The sequence below is a fragment of the Gallus gallus genome, chromosome 8 (genome assembly GCF_016699485.2).
Source record: "Gallus gallus isolate bGalGal1 chromosome 8, bGalGal1.mat.broiler.GRCg7b, whole genome shotgun sequence".
NCBI classification, from domain to species: Eukaryota; Metazoa; Chordata; class Aves; order Galliformes; family Phasianidae; genus Gallus; species Gallus gallus.
Window position 1 is genome coordinate 2,003,391 of NC_052539.1, and position 12,457 is coordinate 2,015,847.

Sequence of the window (12,457 nt, forward strand, 5' to 3'; positions counted from 1 at the left end):
GTAAGAGAAGAATAACTGAAATTACATCAATTGTATGATAAAAATAATCATGTCAATTTTGATTTTCCCCCCTCCTTTCAGACATTTAAGGATGCTGTCAAGTCAATGGAGTTCTCTTGTAGTGGTTGCTTCAGTGAACATTCAACGCTGTCGGTGAGTTTGGAATTTAAGTGAAAACCATCGACCGTTGATTGTACCCTCCAGCTAACCATCCTCCTCCTTACTTCATGCTTTCAGGCCTTCACACCGAAGATAGAAACCTAACCAGCACATGAGGTTTCTCCCCTACTCTGCCACGCTTTACAAAAAAGGTCACAATCAACATTCATTGCTGTCGGTGGGTTTAACTATGTGGACAAGCTCACTGAACAATGAATGCAACTGTGGCCCCACATTTTACAGGTGCATTTGGGAGGAATGTCAGCTCTGAAAGGAATAGTGAGAAACAGACATTTCTTATAGGTTACGTTTTTCTGGTCAAAAATTTGTTAAGGATATTCAATTAACTCTTCTTTGTTATTAAATGTATTTAACTATGTTGACTAAAAAAAAAAAGCACTGCATTTTTCTGGAATATCACCCTCACAGGGTTCAGCACCTCTGAAACTGAAATAATGCTTGTTCAGTATGTATGTGGAAAAAAGTAATAATATAGAGAACTTGGTATATATGTACTCCTCAGGACTACGCATAAGAGGAAAGAGTATTTAAATGTTAAATCTTAATTAACTAGGTATTATGGAATAGTTTACAGAAGTCTCTTCTATACTTGTCAAGACAAAACCAGAACTTTTCTAGTGGACAGGTAACAGAAATAGATGTATACCCACTATCAAATAGTTAAATCGTAAAATTACTCTAAACTTCGGTACTTGTGTCACACTCAGTATTGCTAACACTAATGAAAAAATAAAAGTGTAATTAAAGCTCACTGTTCTGTCCTTATTTTCTTACAACCTTTGTTTAACCCAGCTGGAAAAAACAGAGCCCAGCCTACATTTCTACCTTTCAGAAGTCATCCAAGGTAAGTGCAAGCCTTCACACAGCACAGTTTCAATATTCCGCAGTAGAGTTGCTTCTAACATTTAGGAAATCACACGACGTTCCTAGTTTCTCCTGATAGACCCTCTTAAAAGCTGGGGTCTGTTAACAATACTTCAGTTTGATTATCTACACAGTAACTGGAATAGGATACAACCATCAGGGCTATCATGGGAGGAAACATCTGTACCTGCTTTGTGAACCGTATATTAACAGCCTAGCTAAATAATAACAGTTTAAGTAATCAAAGAGATCAGTCCTCAATCACATGCAAGATTATATTTGAATAACTGAATTTTTAATGAAAAGAGAGGCACACTACTGAATTAAAATCAATGGCTGAAAGAAGTGCGTTGTTTTTTTCATTCTGATATTTACTACCAAATAATCTACAGAATGTACTGAGGCCAGGGGCAGCAGTTAAGTACTAATAGGAGGAGTGGCTATGGATACGTGACTTCTCAGCGACACTGCATAGAGAACCCTAGGTTCTATCTTAAAGTTCACTCGTTTCTACACAGCAATGAGTACTTGAATAACTATCAAATTATATATATGGATCACAATACAAGCAAGTTATATATTCTATCTAGAAGGACAAACTTACATGTTCAGTTGCAGCTACTTCATACTTGCCTAATTTCTGCATTTATTACTTTTACTAACGTGACTTAATTGTGTTATGCATTAATAAACACTGAAGATGTTACTGAAGTTTGTGGAATTAAGCAGCAGTGGAAAGAACCAGCATCCTAGCATGTTATCACCTTCAAGCACAACAGAAGAAAATACAAAAATAAACCATACTGCAACTGATAATGGTTGAACAATACAATTGTTGTAGGGACACAGGATCCAGTGCAAGAAAAAGGTTAGTTATAGGGTAGGGGGGAAGGTGAGGGGTTGATGGCACTCTCTCAAAATGCACAGATGTTTTACCTTTTAGAAAATATCTACAGTAATATTGTTGCCTTGCGTAAGTTGTGTCAGTGATTTTAATCATAGAATCGCTAAGGTTGGAAAAGACCCACAGGATCATCCAGTCCAACCATTCGCCCTTCACCAATGGTTCTCACTAAACCATGTCCCTCAACACAACATCCAATCACTCTTTGAACACCACCAGGGTCGGTGACTCCACCACCTCTCTGGGCAGCCCATTCCAGTGCCTGACCACCCTTTCAGAGAAGTAGTATTTCCTAACGTCCAGCCTGAACCTTCCATGGCGCAGCTTAAAGCCATTGAAGCCATAATCACGCTTTCATATCAAGATTAAGAATCTCCATAGTGTACAAATACACATTATTTCATACAGTTTGATAATTTTATATCTCCATTAATTTACAGGATGCTCATGGGCAAAGCAATACCACACCTGATAAGAGAGACTGCTTTTCACACACATCCTTTACATAATGAAGCAAAAGTGATCCCCATTCAGCAACAGTAGCTGTGAAACTGAAGTTCCTTGGTCATTTTCAGGGTTGTTAGTTTTTTTTTTTGTTGTTGTTGTTGTTAATATGATACATCCATGCTCAATACAGTATCCGTGGGCTACAGAGACCTTCCAGAAAATTGCTCCTTGGTATCACTGTAAATAATTCACTCACAACAATATTTTTAGGTCAAGCATATCAAAATTACAGGAAATGTAATGGACCTTGACATAATAGGAGCACTAGTTTCAAAGCAGTGAAGGAGGAGGAGAAGGAACATACTTTCCACACACAGCTCAGTCACAGTTTCCCAGTGTCCACAATACTGTGCTTGAAACAGGAGAGGCAGTACCAAGTGGTTGCTGCTAAGTTTGGAGTCACTGAGGTTTTACTTAACTCCAGACATAGTTCTGTTTTTCCTGACTTCTGGAGCAAAATGGGTGAAAGCAGTTCAGATCCAGCAGTTTCTGCGTCAAGCCTCTAACTCCTGTTTACCAAGCACAGAAAGACATTCCACCTTACCTTTCAAACTACAACACAATGAATACCTATGAAAACCATACGTGATTCAGGACTACAGCAAAATGAAAACATTACACTGTCCAGAGCAGACTAAAAACACCACAATAACATTTCTTGCTTTACAGATGGTAAAGAGAAGAAATACAGTAGAAGTTAAATATAGAAATAGTTTGTATCTGTATGTAGTAGTCTGAACTGGAAGTAGTATCTAGATCTTGCATTCGAGCCATGCGTCTTACACTGGAAGAAGGAGTATTGTAATTTTGACATGAAAACCGTATTTTCCTTCTTGCTGATCGCCCCTTTTTCCTAATCAAATGATATTTATTTTTTCTCTCTAGAGTTATCATCCACTCCAGATTAATATCTGTATCTTGCCCTCACTTTCTTCTATTCTTCTGTATAATTCTCTTAACTTCTTCAAAAAAAAATTAGTCTTCCTGAGCTTCCTCTTTTAGCACAAGTGCCAGAAATGCAGACTGTGTTCCAAATAGCCCAGCCAAAGCTAGCTGAAGTAGTCTGATGTCTCCCTATTTTACAAGGAACTGCTGATCATTTTCAGCCAAAAATAGCATTTGTAATGGCACCACACAGTTAACACATTTAAATTTATCTAACTTTATTCCACAGATATATTAGTGTCCACAAGTTTTTTCCTAATTTGAAGTAGGTTATTTCATCCCCCTGAAATGCAACACTTGCCATTTTTTTTTTATCTATTACGTAATTTCTGCAACATCCATTGATTACAGCATCGTGGTCATATTTTCACAGGAATTAATTAGAGACTTCTTGTAGGTTTACATCTGAAAAAAATACATCTGAAAAAATATAAGGAAAGATCCAGGGGTAGGAGCTCCAACCCACAGAAGCCATGAATTACAACAGAAATTTTGTCTATACTTGACAAGTAAATCAGAACTGAATCCCCTAGCTCTGCAGCCAGAGCCAGAACACGCATATACAACACATAGACTTTTCCTGGTTTTGTTCCATGAGATACAGTAGCGCCCAAGCTAGCCCTAGTATTTTTTTTATTGTTTTAATAAAAGAATTACCTATCAAGTTTGTAAATAGGCTATCATGAGACCTGAAAGTGTAACTTATTGTGCAGTGTTTTTTTGTTTGTTTGTTTTCATTATTCTCTATTAGAAATGTTACTCTAGGTCTTGACAATGAAAAGACAAGTCCAAAACGGACCAGATACCGCAGTTGTATGATACCACAGTTCAGAACAGAACTGGCAAAGAGGCAAGGTACCTGGAAAATAGCATTCTCTTGGCCATTAAGATAGGAGAACTTGCACTCAAAATAAACTGCAGTATATATACGCTATTTAAACTGTGATATCACCTGTAATTAATGGCAAGCTACTGCAATAATCACATGCTATTAAGCTATTTGATTGCCTGGAAATGCTATTTAGTAATTAAACAGTTAAAATACTTTATCATAGACTTTTTGAAACACTGAAGCAAAAAAAAAGATACACAAATATTAATTTTAGCTAGCAGGAGATGAGTCCAGGTGGTTGCCCTCTAAAGTCAACATCACCATCTGATGTGTAAAACACTCCTAATTAACATAAAGTACACCCTGTGCTAATTATTGTGCTCGCCTCCAAATAATGAGCCATAACAAGCCTAGAGTTCAAGATGATATATTTACATTTAAATGCCATGCACTTCACCATCCTGTATCAATATGGCCCTGGTTAACACACTGACAAAAAAATGAAATTACTGCCCCCACCGCCCTGCAGACTAGGGAAGCACAAACAGCTAAACAGATACTAGAACTAAAAGAACTTTCAGACAGACCTTCAGGTTGTAATTGTGGAAGGCAACAGGGAAAAGCAGTGCTTCAAAGATAGTGGCCAGCTGTGGTCTACAGAACATCGTAAGCAAAGTGGAGTCTCTTCAGGAAGATATCCATACATCTCCAAAACAATTTCGGGAGAATATTCCAGAAGTTCACATGGATTGTGGTTTGCTAACTAGTGAATTCAGGTTCTCCGCTGGTTTTAGTCAGCATACTTTTGATTTCAGTGGAATTACACCACTATATACAGTGTGAGGGTTTGACAAACAAACATGCAAGGGATATAAAAGCAGCACAGTCCTGCACATCCTACACTAGAAATGCAGTCAGAGGTAAAAGTCACTCTTTGGAAGAAGGGAGGGAAGCAAAAGAACAGATATTTGAAAAGCAATCACTCCTACCTACAGAAAGAGCATTTCTACCTGCTGTGGGTGGTCGTGGACACAGCACTCGGACACCTAACTCCTCCATTCTTGCAGGTTACAGTTTTGCAGGTACAAATACAGAATTTCAAAACACAACATGCATAGAGTATTTTGGGGCAGAAATATAACACCCACGTTATGATAATTTGGCCTTTGCCACCACATGACGGTCTCCTTCACTTCATGTATCTTGAGGTACGTGGGTGGCAAAGAACTGACAGCATATTTTTGTCTAAAGATGGCTCCCACAGCACGAGTGTACATACTGGAAGCAATGGCAGTTTGTTTCCTTCCTCCCTTAACACTGTGCTCTTTACTTGAGTTTCCATCATTTCTATACAGAGCTAGTAACACTAAACCATTCACCGAGGAGAGGGTTAAAAAAAGCCAAAGCAAAAAAAAAAAAAAAAAATCACCGAGTCTTCAAATTATTCTCTGTCACAATATCCAGATTTTATGAATCCTGAACCATCTCCTCAGGGTGCCTAGCAGCACCTTTCTCTGGCCTAGAACTAAGCTCTGACTTCAGATTTGTATCAGCCTTTACAAGAGACGATCATTTTCAGCAAAGTTTCAGGCACTGCAGATTTATGTACAAAGACTTCTAACTGCTGCCTGGATGTGCCTTCTGGAACCAGAAAACACACATCAAGAGTAAGATGAGCAAGCCACAGGTTTGTTCAAATGAATACCAAAAACTGACTGTTAAGAGTCAATTAAAAAAAAATACTGAAAATATTGAACTTTTCTCTGCTTCCTCTGTATTGCTATTCCAACTAGATCCTACACCACCCATCCTATCAACATCTTCATGGATGCACACAGGTAGCTAAGACACTCCATATCTTAAAAAGAAAACCTAGAGGTTTTCTTTCTCCTTAAAGAGACTTATCTGTGTGGAAACCTCACTTCTTTAAACCTTGTACTGAGATTCTGGGGAGTGCTACTGCATCTATTGCTAATAATCCAAGCCTGTGGCATGCATACCCACAAGGGTATTTTTAGCTAGATTCTAGGTGCATACCTTTGCAACTGATTTCGAGTTCCATTAACATCTAGAACTAGTGGCTCTTCTCTACTTTGATGAGGAAAATAAACTATGTTCCAGCTGAAAGCGGGACTTGGATCCCCAAATCAATAAGACTACATTAGTAGTTTGTCACATTGGAGCCCATAGGGCACTTGTGCTCACTATTCTCCAAACAAGATGAAGTTTTAACAGGCTCACCTAATTTGTTGAGCAATATAGTTGGAATCCCTGCATTGTGAATAAAAGAAACTGGTAGGTTGCTAGGCTGATGACAGGTCGTACAGCCTTTTCTTGACAGAAGATACAACAGTCAACAGTGTACAACTGAACCTGTACAGAGCCTGTACAGCCTGTTACAGAGCCTGTAACTTCCAAGCACAAAACACCGCAATATGTGCTTAAAAGCACAAAAAGGGTTTATGTTCACTTCTAAATTGTTGGCTGCTACATGTTGTCATCTCTTTTTAAAGGTTGCTCACTAGCTGCATTCCAAGTTTTCACATATGTATGATTTCCTTCAGCTACAAGTGTAAATTTGCAAGCAATGGGAACATGAGTGCAGTCACTGTCTGATGGAATCTGCATAGAAGGTAAAGCTGTCACCAGATGGCATTTCTGAGTTTTGTGCAGCCAGATATTCAAAAGCAGCATCTGAATTCTGGATGCTACACTGTTGTTTTTGTGGGGTTTTTTTGTTTGTTTGTTGTTGTTTTAATTTATTGTGGATACTCTGAATCAGCATCTGCTCCTGCAATTATCTCCTATGATGTTTTGCACAACTGTGTACTTAGGGTAGTGATTTAGGGCTTTACTTAGTCAAGTAGAGACTACTTCAACAATTCAGTCCATAATGTTAGTAAATAAACTTTTTATGACTATGATTTTGAGTCAGCCCTAACAGTAGCAAAAATAAGTAGGTTGCATGTTCCCTTCCTACAGGGAAATATTGCCAAAAATACATAACTGTCACTTTTCATCTTCAGATGAATGTTAGCTACTGAAAAAAAGATTCGCAATGAGCAATTATGTCTTCAGCTTTCATGTCATTTTACATCACTGCACTATCAGCCATGCTCAAAAGCTTAGAGGCAATATTCTAGGTCACTGACTTCTGCACACAGTGTATTTGCTGTTTGGTAATTAAATTAGATACACTTTAAATATTTCTGAAACAGACAGCCATTTACAAACACGTGACTGAGCATATCACCAGTGCTGCAAACACTGGGTGAAGAAAAATTACACATATTAGCAATCATTAACTATCACTGAGGATTATAAATTTAAGGATTATGACATCAAGAATAAGTGGATCAGCAAATCACTGCAGAGGAAAATCTTTAAGATGTACCTAAACGTCAGACTGAAGGACTGACCTACTTTTCACCCCTTCTTCCCAGGTTACAAGTTTTATTTATACATGTATATTTTTTTCCTTATTATTACCAAAATAACAACTTCCTTGGTAAGAGAAATCACAACTATTAATAAAACTAAACCATAGATAATAAAATACTGCAATGAGTGCTAAGCTTCTATTTTTAATAAAATTTTGGTCTACATTTCATGTAAATAGACACCAGTGTTGCTTCAGATTAAGCTTTCAAGAGCAAAATGCAGATTTGGAAATTTGTTGTGGGTTTTTTTTCCCCCCCCTCTTTCAAGTCTACAATTTGGAAATTCATATTAAGAAAAAAATCTGGTGGGTAATGGGTTCTTCAAGGATGAAAAATGTTTAAAATAGACTGAGGAATTTAAGGATGTTCTAAAGAAGCACCTGGTTTTCATTTCTGTGCATCAGAGGAATGATAGTGATGAACTGATATGCAAATAACAAGGCACAGGAAGAACTTAATCCAGCTTAATAAAGCCATCGTCTGTAAGGCATGCAAGTGGTTTCACAGCAGAGCTTACCAGGGTTCCACCGTTTTAGATATACTTTCTTTTGCCCACCAACAATACTGAGACTTAGCTTTTTTTTTTTTTCTTTTTTGTCATTTTAACACCCCTATTACCTTGCCCAATTTCAACATTCAAGATGAAGTCCTTAATTTGCAACAACCATGCCAAAATTTCCATCCAACATTAAAATTGCAATTTGTCTTTCCTTTGGGAGCCTGACACACCGGCATTAAGCTAGACAAGCTGCAAGGCACAATCAACTGCTGTAGATTATTAAAATACACTGTCCCCCTAACTGTGCCTACAGCCCACAGTAAGGCACTTTCATACCTCCTTCTAAAGTACTGAACTGGAAAATCAGTCTTAACATCAGCAAGTACTGCTTTGGCTTAAGTACATGGAAAAACTGGCTTCAAGAAAGAGGAAAATGCAACCTACCACACGTGTATTTCTGACTATTATAAGGCAAGAGGCTGAACAAAAGGTTTCTGTGTCCACTCCTGTGCCATGGGTAGATATTTGCAGCAGTGTCACCCTCAGCCGCCAGCAGGTGTTGCAATGGGCAGCCATGTAAAGCAACTATTCACTGAACTCTGCCACTACAGTTATGTGCTCTTTATGGCAAGGAAAACAGGGAAAACAAAGAGGCTGTTATGCTTTAACTTCAAAGCCTTCATACCACCAAGCTTCAACTCGGTACCTCAGGCAGTGCAGTCCAGAAGTCAGGCAGCATGGGCTCAGGTAAAGATATTTTCTGCTCCAATAACCTAGTCTCTGTGGTGCTTACAAAAGAACTGAGATGTAGAAAGCCAAAAACCCACTTGGCATATGCATAGCGGTAGCAGGAGGTCATCTGACATTTGTCATTTGACTAGCAATTCTTAAATGTAAGTTCACAGGAATATGTTTTCAGAAAGGTCACATAACAGTCCTAAGTCTACCTATAAGTATGGCAAAAATCAGTGCACAAGAAGTGAGGAGATAACTTCCCAGTTTATGGTTCCTGTTGGAATTATCATTCTCTAGTTGCACCAATTTCCTCTTCAACATGGGGTAAAACTTTTACGAGATCCCTAAAGCCTGTGTGCAATATTTATTCAGTTACTCTAATTAAAGGTATTACTATGTACATAGTTACTGGATCTGTCCCCAGTGGCACTTCACATCATAAATAACAGATGTGAAATGCACTCCTACTGAGACAGCCACTAGTATCAGTTCTTCTTATGCTCTCTCTTTAATTATTACATCACTATTCTTTAGGATTCTTTTGTGTTATCTTCAGATGAGAAAAATACTAGTTAAATAATATTAGTTTGGGATACTTAATCCAGTCCAGTAAACAAACCATACCCACAGAAGAGCTAATAACAGTTTTCCCTTGTAGTCTGCACATATATAATGTATATAACTGTTTTCAGCTGAAATAATTCTACATTAACCTACATTTTTAACAGCATACAGAATTTTGAAATCATAAGGGAATTCGAGATGATGTATCAATTCTACCCACCTAGGCCAACACAGAAGCACCTATACATGAGTTATGCCTGACGGATATTTGTCCAGGTTCTTCCTAAAAGCTTACAGAGCTAAACATACACAGACATCTGTAGCAGTCCATCCTACCGTCTCAGTTTCTCATGCTATAATTCCATTACATTATTTGTCCCCTCCAGCAGAGGAAACAAGTTTTCCCCTTCCTATTTGTGCTCTGTCAAAGCACTTTGATTCTTTCAAAGCACACCCCTGATGATTTTCAGTAACCTTTTTAGGCTCTATATACAATGGAGCCACATTTCTGAAAATGCCACATCTTAGATTTTATAATTCAGATGATGCTGTAGGAATGCTGACTACAATAGAAACCTTCAGATACTTTCCACAACTTCCCCACTATGTTGCCCAGCACCCTGGTCTACATGGAGGTGTCCTGCCTATAGCAGGGCATTGGAACTAGATGATCTTAAAGGCCCCTTCCAACCCAAACCATTGGTTTACTGATGCAAAACTGTTATTTGTAAATCAAGTAAAGATGCTTGAGCAGGCTCTAACTGAAGTTGTTGAAAGGTGACAGAACCATGCATACTACCATTCAGTAGCTTTCCATTTGGACAATTAATAATTGGCAGCTACCTTGAACCTTACTAATATTGTGATAGTAATTATTGCTTCTCTACCTTCCATGAATTCTAGGGGACACCACTGTAAAGGAAATTAATTTGACAGATTGCTCCTTAGAAGTCCATGGTGACTCTTACTCTTTTCACATTTCAAGATGTTAGAAAAAAAACTTTGGACTCTTCATTTCAATATTAATTCAAGCAATTTAACTCCAGGACCTATACTTCTGTGACTTCTCTCACTCTGTTCACAGTTCTTAAAGGTGGGAAAGATTGTTTTAATTTGTAGCCATCATCTGTCCTTCTTGAAGCTGCAACTTGTACATCTTTCCTTGGAAGAACAGATTTCCTGCCTTTTTTTTTTTTTTTTTTTTTGGAAGAGTTTTGAGAGAAAAACCTGAGTGCTTTACAGATGATTGACACTGTAAGCACAGGATACTTGCCAGTAAAGGAGACAAATTACTTGAGCAGCAATATAACAGAAGTGAAGAAAATCTTGTAGACAAAAATATATGACCCAGTTTCTCAGTGCAGGCCAATAGTAAAATGGAAAAGTGACATTTAATATGGTGTAAGTTTGGAGAAATATATTGTTGCTAGGTCCTACATAGCCTTGTATCGATACAGCACAGAGCTGATCAAGAATGTCGGGCACTGTGGACACTGACTTGACACAAGAGGATGACAGTGGGGATTAGATCAAGTTGTAATGATAGAAGGAGGCGGCATATCACACTGAAGGAGGAAGATTGACAGTTCAGAAAGAAGAGCACTTGGTAGACAAATTCCAGCGAGGAAAAATGTAGAAAGGCTCTGCCAAATGAAGTATTGAAGACGACAGAAAAGAAGTACAAAGCAAACTATTATGCAGAAAGAAGAGATGAGAGTTAAAAAAAGAAAAACTAAATACATCCAGCTGGGCTTGTCTCTGCATGGATAGTTTTACAAAACCAGATAACTCACTTTTACACTTCTCTTTAAACCACTGTGAAACTTGCACATTATCACCCGCTGGTGACACCTATCACTGCACTTACACCCTTACAAACAGGGTAACAAGTCTGTCTAGCCCTCTACCCCCCCAACAAGATATTTGGTTATGTATACAAATAATCTTTTCTACCCCATTTTGAGAATGAGTTTTATTTCTAATACTGCAATGAGAGCTGACTGTTAAGAAGGGTCAAAAACAAGACCAGAACTTGCTTGTGCAACTGCTGTTTTCTCCTCTTTGTGGATCTTTTTCAAGTTGAAGGGTTTCGTTGTTTTGAAGGAAAATATTGTTTCAAATGCATTGTGAATCCTGGCAAATAACAACTAGTCATTTCGTAGCCAAACTCTGGATTAAATCTTTACACATTTCATCGCTCTTATTTATTGAAATGGTTTGCTTCCGGGTGGATTTTTCGAAGACCAACATCCCATTGCTGCCAACACACTCAGAAAGCTATGTTCACACACAGTTATTCATCCTGTCTCAGAGTGAGGTTTTCTATGCTGCTGAATCAAGGTAACCCAAAAGTTTTGCTTACTGATTTGGTCCCTCATTTAAGTCAGTATATTTTGAGTTGTTATTGATGTTTTCAAATTAGACGTCTTACAGCAACTCTTTGCTTTGTCATGTTTCTATATACACTAAAGGTTTATCCTCATTCTGAAATGATACTCTGTAAAACCCCACAGGCTGTAGACAGCAGGTTGTAGCAGTACCTGGATACATTCTTTCAGCCCCTTCAAGTACTATGTTAAAGTTACCTGTCCAATGACATCGTGAGTCAGGATGCTATTACTTTCTACATGAAAACATGAAAACTTGGCAAGAACATGAAAACACATAAACAATGACAGCACTTGAATTCTTGCAAGTGACAAAAGATGCTCTCCAGAGGAGTTAATGTTTTTCATCTCAGTTTTTGTTTCTTGAGCCAACTGTCCTGTCCAACTGTCCAGCTGAGCCCCACTCCCAACTGTTAGAGTTCATAAAAAACAACTTCTGCCTTCCAGCAATCTTACGTTCTACTTTCATCTAGAAAGTCAAAAATATGCTCAGGCAAAACCACAGTATTTACCACCGTTTGAAACAGTCTGTGTGGCTCTTTTCCATCCCTATTTGCAGAGTCCCTTACAAGATTCAGTACAGTAACCACAGCACTAACT

The 12,457-nt window shown here is 38.1% G+C and overlaps 2 long non-coding RNA genes and 2 other non-coding genes across 8 annotated transcripts in view; 3 read left to right on the top strand and 1 right to left on the bottom strand.

The window, feature by feature from the left end:
• The window catches only part of LOC121113415, a 63,716-nt gene extending 62,785 nt beyond the window's left edge, over positions 1 to 931 (top strand). For all 4 annotated transcript variants that reach the window (XR_005861851.2, XR_005861850.2, XR_005861853.2 and 1 more), the window contains 2 exons: positions 82 to 153; positions 238 to 931. This is a non-coding gene — a long non-coding RNA (uncharacterized LOC121113415). The remainder of the gene's footprint in view (positions 1 to 81; positions 154 to 237) is intronic.
• LOC107053920 overlaps positions 1 to 12,457 on the bottom strand; it is a 265,589-nt gene that overhangs the window by 245,621 nt on the left and 7,511 nt on the right. The window lies entirely within an intron of this gene.
• MIR181A1 (microRNA 181a-1) lies at positions 118 to 221 on the top strand. Its single transcript, NR_031442.1, has one exon. It is a non-coding gene; the product is annotated as a microRNA 181a-1 (primary transcript).
• Positions 307 to 395, top strand: MIR181B1 (microRNA 181b-1). The gene has a single exon (NR_031443.1). It is a non-coding gene; the product is annotated as a microRNA 181b-1 (primary transcript).